Genomic DNA, 10,259 nt, shown 5'->3' with positions numbered 1-10,259 from the left:
GGGCTATCACGTCCTTGGGGTTTACGGTGTTTGCTACTGGGGGGTACTGAGGTGATGGTTGTTGGGTCTGTGTCGGAAATATAAATTGTGTCGGTTCCGGTGTCTTTGTGGGACCTCTCGCTCCCGTCCCACTTGAAGTCGGTGGGATAGGTATCTTTGATCCACTCTCTTTCTCCAAATAGGTTTCCGCGGTCCAGTGTGCAGCCTCCATAGATATGATTTGGCGTATATCTCTGAGACAGTCGGTACCTTCGCAGTTGTTAAAACCATCCATTTTCGGATTTCCCGCGTGCTCGATATCTAGCTCTTGGGCTATGGACACGAGCTGCTCTTTGGCGACATTATCCAGCCACGTTGTATCGAGTGGCTCAACCATCTTGTGAACTTTTATCTGGAAATTTTCCCTCTGAATAGCTAGTTGTACGACTTGAAGGTTATGCTCGGGCGCCAATGGTAACGAAGCTTTCTCGGTGCCCCGACGCTTCTTAACTAATTGCTGGGGTATACTCACCGTGTCCAGGTTTCCGTACAATAAATTTATATTTTGGGGCCCTTTTCCAAGTCGTACAAATTCACTTTATTTAACGTACTTAATTATTTATAACAAAATTATGCCTAAAATTTCATTTATGTTATTTCTCCACGTTATTGGTATTGAGTGTCGGCGTGGCCTGTTCGATAATGGTCCTCACAAGTCCCGTTGGCGTACCTGCTGGCGTGCTTTCTTACGTTGATATTTCTATGCTATCTGTATTGGCTAACGGTCCACCCGGTCTCGTTAGCGCGTGGTTATGGAACGCCTTAGTGGCGTGCATACGCTGGCGTTCATCGCTGCGGTGGCTGTCGTGTTAGGTATTCGATCACTGAGGACGCGCGGTTGCCGCTCACGCTGGCACTGGCGTTGCGCTGGGTATAGCGATTTGTAATTCGACACTCTGGACGCTCGATGATAACGACTATGTGGCCACTGGGGATGCTCGTTGACGCTGGCGTCGCGGTTAGTATTTAGTCACTGAGGATGCTTGATGATAATGAGTATGCGGCCACTGGGGACGCTTGTTGACGACGCGTTACGCTGGCGTCGCAGTTAATATTTAGTTACTGATGGCGCTTTAAATAAAAGGATATGCAGTTACGGCGGACGCTTGGTTATGATGAGTACGCGGCCACTGGGGATGCCCATTGATACTTCTTCTGAACGACGATGGCTCGGTAGCGGTTACGGGTGGCATCGGGGTCGACTGTGATGATTCGACTGAGCGCAGCCTTAAGCATTAAATGAGCGGGGAAAACCCGCACACTCACGTACGGCTCAGTCTGCGTCTACGTCGGGTGGTGATGTCTCGTACTAGTAAGACCCTATCTACGAGTTATCACCTTCCGTCCGTAGATCTGATCAATTATTACGGCGCCGGGTTGTACCGGTTGTTGACGTCGACGGCTTTTTAGCGATTACGGATCGCCTCGCGGTCGACTGTGATGAGTCGGCGGGGGGCAGCCTTAAGCGTGCCGCACACTCACGTACGGCTCAGTCTGCATCTACGTCGGGTGGTGATGTCTCGCACTGGTAAATACCCCTAACTACGAGCTATCACATTCAGTCCGTAGATCGGACCAGTAATCACGGCACCGGGCTATACCGGTGGTTGGCGCCGATGGCGCTGTTGTTGGCACGATGGGCTGCGTCAGCGTCGAAGGTTATGTAATTGGCCCAATTGGTTGCGTCGACGTCGATGACTCTGCTGCTTGTACGGTGGACTGACTGTGTCGGCGTTGCTTCTGATATTACTGCGTCCACTCGCGTTAATATAGCGGTTCAAGGTTGGTGGTGGTGGAACGGCGGTGCGCAATTTAAAGCTTGGTTTGGCTCAGTTCGCGCCTTATCTGAGTAATGATGTCTCACACTGGTAATCACCCCTAACTACGAGCTATCACCCTTCAGCTTAGAACTGTTTACTACCACGGCTCCGTGCTGACTCCCTCACTCCTTGCTATGGTCGTTCTATTATAGACTTGAATGAACGCAATAAATGTGTTGATGATTTTAGCTTGCCACCGACGTGTTGCGATCGTGTTGTTACGATCGATCGTGTATCGGTAGAAGCTGTAGTTGTTGTTGTCGCATGGCTTGGGTATATTGTTGTTTGATGTTGCGGCTCAAGTTGGTATGGCCTAGCTTATTGCTTGGTGTATTCGTATGTTTCATTTGCTGTAGGCATAATATGTTTCTTGTGTGATCGTCTTGCTGGTTTCGTTCAGCCTCATGTTGCGGTGATAATATTGTATGTTGCTGGCTTCGCTCAGCCTTATGTTGTGTGTTGCTGGTTTTGTTCGGCTATATGTTGCCCTGCCAAAGTTGTTTGGGCCAAATTTGTCATCAATATTTGTTCCTCACAAGAATTTATTTAATTTTGTCGACATTTGTCACATGCATGACTTCTGGGGTTGACGCGATTATTAGATTTTTGGGAGCTTGGTACCTATTTTCTTAAATTTGTTTACTGCATTATTCATTATTATTGATCAATTTGTCTCCTAAGGGACAACTGTCTTTTTTTTACAAGTCGTAGATTGCCGGCATTTGTACAGCATGTGTACAGCCTTATAAGGAATTGTCCTAAGTCAATCTTATCATAACAATCCGGTTGCTTGTATTTATTATGCTACGAATTTTCTATTCTTTGGCCATGGTTATTTGGTGGGATGTGGCTACCCTTTCTTCGCCTCCTGAGTTCACCATGCGTTCTGCTACGACTGTTCATACGAAACTTCGCGAGGCCCCGTTATCGATTCTGGCTTCTTCTGGTTGCCCGCCAAGTTGGATTAGGGCGTAAAGACGGCCATGCTTCTGACGCATGGTTACTGGTATTTCGGCGCTGGATTCCAAGGGTTCACCGCGCCTTGTCCTTGGTGAATCCCTTTATCGTTTCCCGCATGTCGACGGCAGCATTCTATTGTTCGTACATCAGGCTGACCGCACTTCCAACAGAATAGCCTTCTCGGATTTTGGCATCTGTCAGCGTAGTGCCCTTCTTGGCCACACCTGTATACGTTGTTCGGCATTCTGGTGGGGCGGTGCTGCGTGTCCGAAATCATATCTCGTGGTGGCTGTGGGAGAGGTGCCTGGTTTGGTCGTGGGGTAGTTTCCTTTTCATCTACGACGTGTCTGGCCATCTCCAATCGTGGTACTTCTAACGTCCGTGGGTGGCCTTCGTGGATGCCCTCATAGTCTTCCACGAGGGCGAAGAGTTCTGCTAAGCTGTTAAAATCCCGTCGACGGATTATAGTAGGTAATCCAGGTGGCTGTTTCGGAATATCCTTTCTAGCCGTTGCCCTTTACTGTGTGCAGCATCAAATTTTGTATCGCCAGCACGTAATCCTTGTATTTCTACCGTGCGTGTTGCCTTCGCTGTCGTATGTCGTCCTCTATATGCTCGAAATAACTTGCCGGTAATTTATTTTATTTATAAGAAAAAGCGGAGGAAATCACGCTTGAAGGCCGCCCAGTTGGTCCAGTGTTCGTTGTTGTTGCGGTACCACTGGAGGGCGGTGTTGCACAGCGATTCGGGCTTAGTTTTCGGAAAGAGGTCGGCGTTGACCGTGTGTACCTATTCCAATTCTTCCAACCGTTCTATGAAGGCTAGGGGATCCCGTCCCCAATCGTATTTCACTGACCACTTCTGTACCTGGTCGATGACGGGTGCGATTGCCAGGGCCGATGCCTGATTACCTTGGGCTATCATGTCCTTGGGGTTTACGTTTTTTTCTACTGGTGGGTTCTGGGGTGTTGGTTGTTGGGTCTGTTTCGGAAATGTAAACTGTGTCGATTCCGGTGTCTTTGTGGGACCTCTCGCCCCCGTCCCACTTGTAGCCGGTACGATTGTTATCTTTGATCCACTCTCTTTCTCCAAATTGGTTTCCACGGTCTTGTGTAGCCTCCATAGATATGATTTCGCGTATATCTCGGAGTCGGTCGGTACCTTCGAAATTGTTAAAACTATCCGTTTTCGGATCTCCCGCGTTTTGCCTGTGTGCTCGATATCTAGCTCTTGGGCTATGGGCACCAGCTGATCTTTGGCGACATTATCCAGCCACATTGTATCGAGTGGCTCAACCATCTTGTCAATTTTTATCGGGAAATTTTCACTCTGAATAGCTAGTTGTACGACTTGAAGGTTCTGCTCGGGCGCCAATTGTAAAGGAGCTTTCCCGGTGCCCCGACGCTTCTTAAATAATTGCTGGGATATACTCGCCGTGTCCAGGGTTCCGTACAATAAATTTATACTTTGGGGCCCTTTTCCAAGTCGTACAAATGCACTTTATTTAACTTACTTAATTAATTATAACAAAATTATGCCTAAAATTTCATATATGTTATTTCTCCACGTTATTGGTGTTGGGTGTCGGCGTGGCTTGGTTGATAACGGTCCACCCGAGTCCCATTGGCGTGCCTGACGGGGTGCTTTCTTACGTTGATATTTCTATGCTATCTGTATTGGCTAACGGTCCACCCGGTCCCGTTAGCGCGTGGTTATGGGACGCCTTAGTGGCGTGCCTATGCTGGCGTTCGTCGCTGCGGTAGCTGTGGTGTTAGGTATTCGATCACTGAGGACGCGCGGTTGTCTCTCACGCTGCTACGAGGTTGACGGTCGTGATTAGTATGTTTTCACTGATGGACGTTTGGTTAGAATGGGTATGCGGTCACTGAGGACGCTCGTTGAAGGTGCTCGGTTACCTTGGGCGCTGGCGTTGCGCTTTCTGTAGCGCTTATTTGTATACTTTTTATTCAGCTAATAGTACATGCATTTTAATTTTATCTAAAAAATAGTTTTTATACTCAGTTGAGCAGAGCTCACAGAGTATATTAACTTTGATGGTTGGTTGTACAGGTATAAAGGAATCGAGATAGATATAGACTTCCATATATTAAAATCATCAGTATCGAAAAAAAAATTAATTGAGCCATGTACGTCCGTCCGTCCGTCCGTCCATTAACACGAAAACTTCAGTAAATTTGGAGGTATCTTGATGAAATTTGGTATGTAGGTTCCTGGGCACCCATCTCAGATTGCTATTTAAAATGAACTATATCGGACTATAACCACGCCCACTTTTTCGATATCGAAAATTTCGAAAAACCCAAAAAGTGCCATAATTCATTACCAAAGACGGATAAAGCGATGAAACTTGGTACGTTAGTTGAAATTATGACGCAGAATAAAAAATTAGTAAAATTTTGGACAATGGGCGTGGCACCGCCCACTTTTAAAAGATGGTAATTTAAAAGTTTTGCAAGCTGTAATTTGGCAGTCGTTGAAGATATCATGATGAAATTTGGCAGGAACGTTACTCCTATTACTCCTATTACTCCGGCTCGAAGGACCACAAAATGTCAAGCCGGGGCACTCTCTATGGGCTTATGCTCCGGAATGACTCAAATTATGGGAATGAGACGGGAGAGATAAAGTACACCAAAATGAAAAAGAATTAGTTTGAATTCGGTACAATGGTTTTATTATATTTATATAATAAAGTATAAAAAAGGATGAAAATACAAAGGTATATATTTAACTTTAAATTACCTTCGATGTGGTAGCTGCTCCGATGCTCCTGACTGCAGTTGTTGAAAGTCAAAAAGGAAAAGAAAAATGAAAAGTAACTAGGATTTATATCGGACCGGTCGATCATAGGCCCTTTCGTTCAGTTTTCCCTTAGTTCGGACTCTAACATGCATTTGTGTGCAACAGTTAGACAATAAAAAAGTGCACATTAGGGAGGCACGAGATATTTAGCTTATCGGCCTAAACATCCCGGCCCCCTTGCGGTAAGAAAGCATACGTGTCTAGAGCAGCCGCAGAAACTACCATTTCGAAAGCTGTAAATGTTGTAAACTAGAATATAAGAAAACATACGTGGATTAAATTCAATTGCACTGTCCAATATATCTATCGAAAAAAAAGAATGTGGTAGAGGCGATGCAATATTGTCACAATTTAAATATTAATTCAAAAATTCAAAATAGGAGGTTTTGCATTTAGGCGCCTCATATAATATTCATTATTTGAAAGAAAAGAAATGATTTGTAAAACCTTAAGTTTAATGTTAAAAAGTTTAGACATTGGTGACTCCGGAGAGTACCCACCCAAATATCGTGCTTTGAGCTAGAAGAGGTCCGAATGTGTTCGGTAGGAGGCCAGGTAACAAGATTTCTCCGTAGATGTCCGCTCCAAGAACTAAACGGATGGGCGTCGACCATTAAAATTGAGGGTCTGCCAGTCGAATGTGGGTGTAGCTGCTGGCTATCGACGAGTCCAGATTGCCCCCTGGCGACACCCTCTGATAATATGGGATTAGGGTAGCGTATGTGGATATACGTTTACTTTCGCCATACTTCCCTCTTAGACGCAGAGTACAGCTATCTTGCTCACTGATCCTGGACGGGGTTAATCCTAATTCATATGCCAAATCGGATGACATGATTGTATGTGGTGAGCAGGCGTCAATGAGGGCTCTGACAGGGTGGAGACGTCCCATGGCTTCTACTCTTACCACTGCGGTGGGTGCAATCGCGAGAGTTAGCCGCAATGTTGGTTGACTAGCTGCGTCTTGTCCTATTAGACCATTGCGAAAGTTTGTCGGCTTATGAGGCCGGCGTGAATTACTTATATCCTTCCCATGTCGCTGTCGATGCAGGTGGAGAGTCCTTGACTCCACTCCGCCCTTGGTGACTTTATTTTGTCGGGTAGGATGTTGGCGTTCGTGTTGTAAGCGGGGTCGGAGAACCCGTGTCTCCGCTCCGGACCGAAATACGTCGTAATTTGTTTGGGATTCAGGACGAAGAGGCCTGGTCTCCGTTCCAATCTCCGAGGCGTATAAAGAGATAAAGTCGTCGTCTTCTTCTTCAGCTACTTGCGTGCTCCAAGGTTTGCTGCGTGCTTCCCAAAGAAGGCTTAATTCTTCGTTGTCGTCCTCTAGGTGGAGAGTTGAGTGGTGCTTCTTGCCGCATTGACGGCATCTCCCTTGACTTGTGCATTCCCTAGTGAAATGGTCCATGGCCAGGCAATTTCCACAGAATGACCCTTTTAGGGCTTCGCGGAGTCGTTCCTCTGGTTTCTTGGCGCGGTATATGGGGCACAGACGTATAGGGTGTTTTTTTTCACAGAGATGGCACTTTTTGTTCAGGCTTGATGAACCTCAGCATGCTGTTTTAATGCGCGGAACCGACCCATTTCTCCTGAAAAGGTTTTGGTTATAACTCTTAAAAAACAAAATGATTTGAGTCGGTTTTTTTTACTGAGGTCGGGTGACGAGAGATTTGACGATTTGTCTCGGGCGTCGAAAATTTTCGCTCGTTAATTTTGTTATAGATAATACATCATGCGATAGCAAATGTGACTATGGCCTAAATTAAATTCAGCAGTTTGAGTGCCCGTGTATTAAAATGACGGATATGTGATTGTCTTAAAGTGCCAATAGACGGCGCGCTTGCAACATCCTAGAGCAGCTGACAGATCGACATATTCTAAAACGTGCTTGCTGATCACAAAAAATCCAAACCCACAAAAGCTGCTGTTTGAAATTTACGTGTCGTGAAAAAATAAAGTATTTACGCATATTACTAAGATGTCTATACGTCAGGTTCTCATTTCCTATAGGATTTTGTTAGCAGGCAACATTCAGTCAAAAATATGGCGAAAACAAAAAAAGTAGAAAACCATAATAAATCTGCCATCAATGAGGTAGTTAAACGTGAACGTACAATACATTTGTCCAAACGTGTGCATAATATTGGCTTCAAGAAGCGCGCACCACGCGCTATCAAAGAAATACGCAAGTTTCCAGAGAAAGAAATGGGTACCAATGATGGGAGAATAGACACACGCCTGAATAAGCACATCTGGTCAAAGGGTATTCGCTCCACTCCAGTTCGCGTGCGTGTACGTCTGGCGCGGAGGAGAAACGACGATGAAGAGTCACCCAACAAACAGAAAATGTTGAATCCAGCGATGATTGAACAGAACAATTTTTGGCATGTATCAATGCAGTTAAGCTAAACGTCCGTGGTTAGGAGTTTATTAAAAGTACATATTAAAGTTAATAAATGCATTTTATATTTGCAAAAAAAAATGTGCATGAAATTTGAAAAAGGAAAGCATTAAAGTTCATAACGATGAAAAGTGCGCATATTAGTAAGTTGTCTATAGTTTTTAAATATAAAATATGCAGTCAAGTGGCTCCAATGAGTTACGCCAATTTCCCGATTACAACAGTGCCAATAGTGTAAGCAGTCCACCAGCACAAATAAAGTAAATTCTCCAAGCCATTCGTCTGGCGCTGCAAGTGGTGGAGGCTTTGGTAATAATGCGTCAACGATTAAAGGTATGATATGTCCAACTCTGCTGGTATATTGGGTGATTTTGGTTTGGGTAGATATGCAGGCTGTTGATGGTGCAACCAGGTATCCTTACGATGGAATATTACCAGCAATTCCTTCATGTAGACGCTTTTGTTGTATTGGAACGTATTGCGAATTCAATGATACAGAAACGTGCTGGTGCAAATTATTTGCGTTTGCGTATTGGACACAATCCCGATTTGTATGGCCCCTATTTGCACCACGCCAAGGATAACTCTCATTGGCGTTATAATTTTCATTTGGTATCTTATGCTGCTACTGGTATTTCCAACTATGCCAATCTTTTTCCAATGGCGTTATGGTCTGTACTCAAGTATAGCTTGAAACCAATTACTGATGATGTGGAAACTTAAAGTGCCGACTACTCCCCCTCTCTATTGTCCCTAATGTGCTTCTATGGTTATTCACTCAATATATATATATGTATATATATATATATACCCGTATCCATGCTTTGGGTCATACAGATAGGCTTACTACAATGGCTACTTGTTATTACCGCGGCTCTACTCTCTGGCTCTGTCTTAATTATCGTACTTACACCTGCTCTGCGCAATTCTAAATTATCTTTATTTCTCATAATTGGCATGGCAAATACTTACATATGAGTGCACTATACTTATGCCACAATAGCTGATGGTATTAAAATGTTTGTATTTAATTGTCAATTAGGACTGTGATATAAACTGTAAGGTTTAATAATTTAGGTGTAAAGTTTTAATGTTAAAAATATATAATTATGTACAATATAGAATTCTTTTGTCGCAGACAAAAAAGCCTAATTATCGTTAAAGCTTACAATGAACTTATAAAGTGTTATATTTCTTTAGAGTCAATTTATTGTTTACTTTTTAGTTAATTTTATTAACCAATAATAAAAGCTTATTTTTAAAAAAGTTTTTTTCTTTAATTTTATTTTTTACTTTTTAGTTCGTTTTATTAACAAGTAATAGAAGCTTATTCTTAGAAAAGCCTTTTTCTTAAATTTAATTTAAATAGGAATTTTTTTAAATTTTTAGTAGGGTAAAATATTGTTTAAATTAGTTACGTAATATTTACTTAGTTATTTGTAACGTTTCTCATTCTATCCATTTCTTTTAATGCATAAACTTACTTTTTAGTTAATTTTATTAACCAATAATAAAAGCTTATTTTTAAAAAAGTTTTTTTTCTTTAATTTTATTTTTTTCTTTAATTTTATTATATCATAATCCGAATATATTGGGGCATATTCATAATCGAAATAAAATGTGACTAAGTTTATTCTTGACAGAGAGCGCATATAAATTTGTGTCAAACAGTGTTAAATAACTTAACTTTGCCTATGCCGCGTTCAGTTTACAACTACTTATTGCAGATCTCTCATCTGTGGGTTAAATCTGTTTTAAAATAAAATTCCTACTTTCGCTTAGCTAAAATTCCATCGCCAAAAATCTGTAAAACAAAATCAAGTGCGCAGAAAAGTATGCAACACTTACCGATAACAGCCTAACGGCGTTAGCGTTCGTTGTATCACAGAATTTTTACACTTTGAAAATGACGGCTGTTGTTTGCAAGGTTGCATTCCTTTGAGTCTTCGTTTTCACCATCTGGATTAACAAAGTCATGAGCCTGGACATTCGTGCAATTTTAGTGATGTAAATTGCATGGCGCCAGCGCCAATGCGGTGCCAGCTCAATGGTAGCTCATTGACGAAATGACTCCAATCGAATTTTTGACGCTACTTAGTAGTGAGTGCGTAGTACATTTCACTTGCGCTATTGAGTGAAACGACTTTTGTATGTCAGGCACGAGTTTGGTGTTATTGGCGCTACTGGCAATGATGACACTGAGCTGATGGCGG

The 10,259-nt window shown here is 43.0% G+C and overlaps 1 pseudogene; it reads left to right on the top strand.

The window, feature by feature from the left end:
- Positions 1 to 8,220: 8,220 nt before the first annotated feature.
- On the top strand, positions 8,221 to 9,024 carry LOC137238875 (protein YIPF1-like; annotated as a pseudogene).
- The last annotated feature ends 1,235 nt before the right edge of the window (positions 9,025 to 10,259 follow it).

The sequence above is a fragment of the Eurosta solidaginis genome, chromosome 1 (assembly GCF_040869045.1).
Source record: "Eurosta solidaginis isolate ZX-2024a chromosome 1, ASM4086904v1, whole genome shotgun sequence".
NCBI lineage: Eukaryota > Metazoa > Arthropoda > Insecta > Diptera > Tephritidae > Eurosta > Eurosta solidaginis.
Note: the sequence above shows the minus strand (reverse complement) of the source record. Positions and strands in the feature narration are given on the sequence as shown.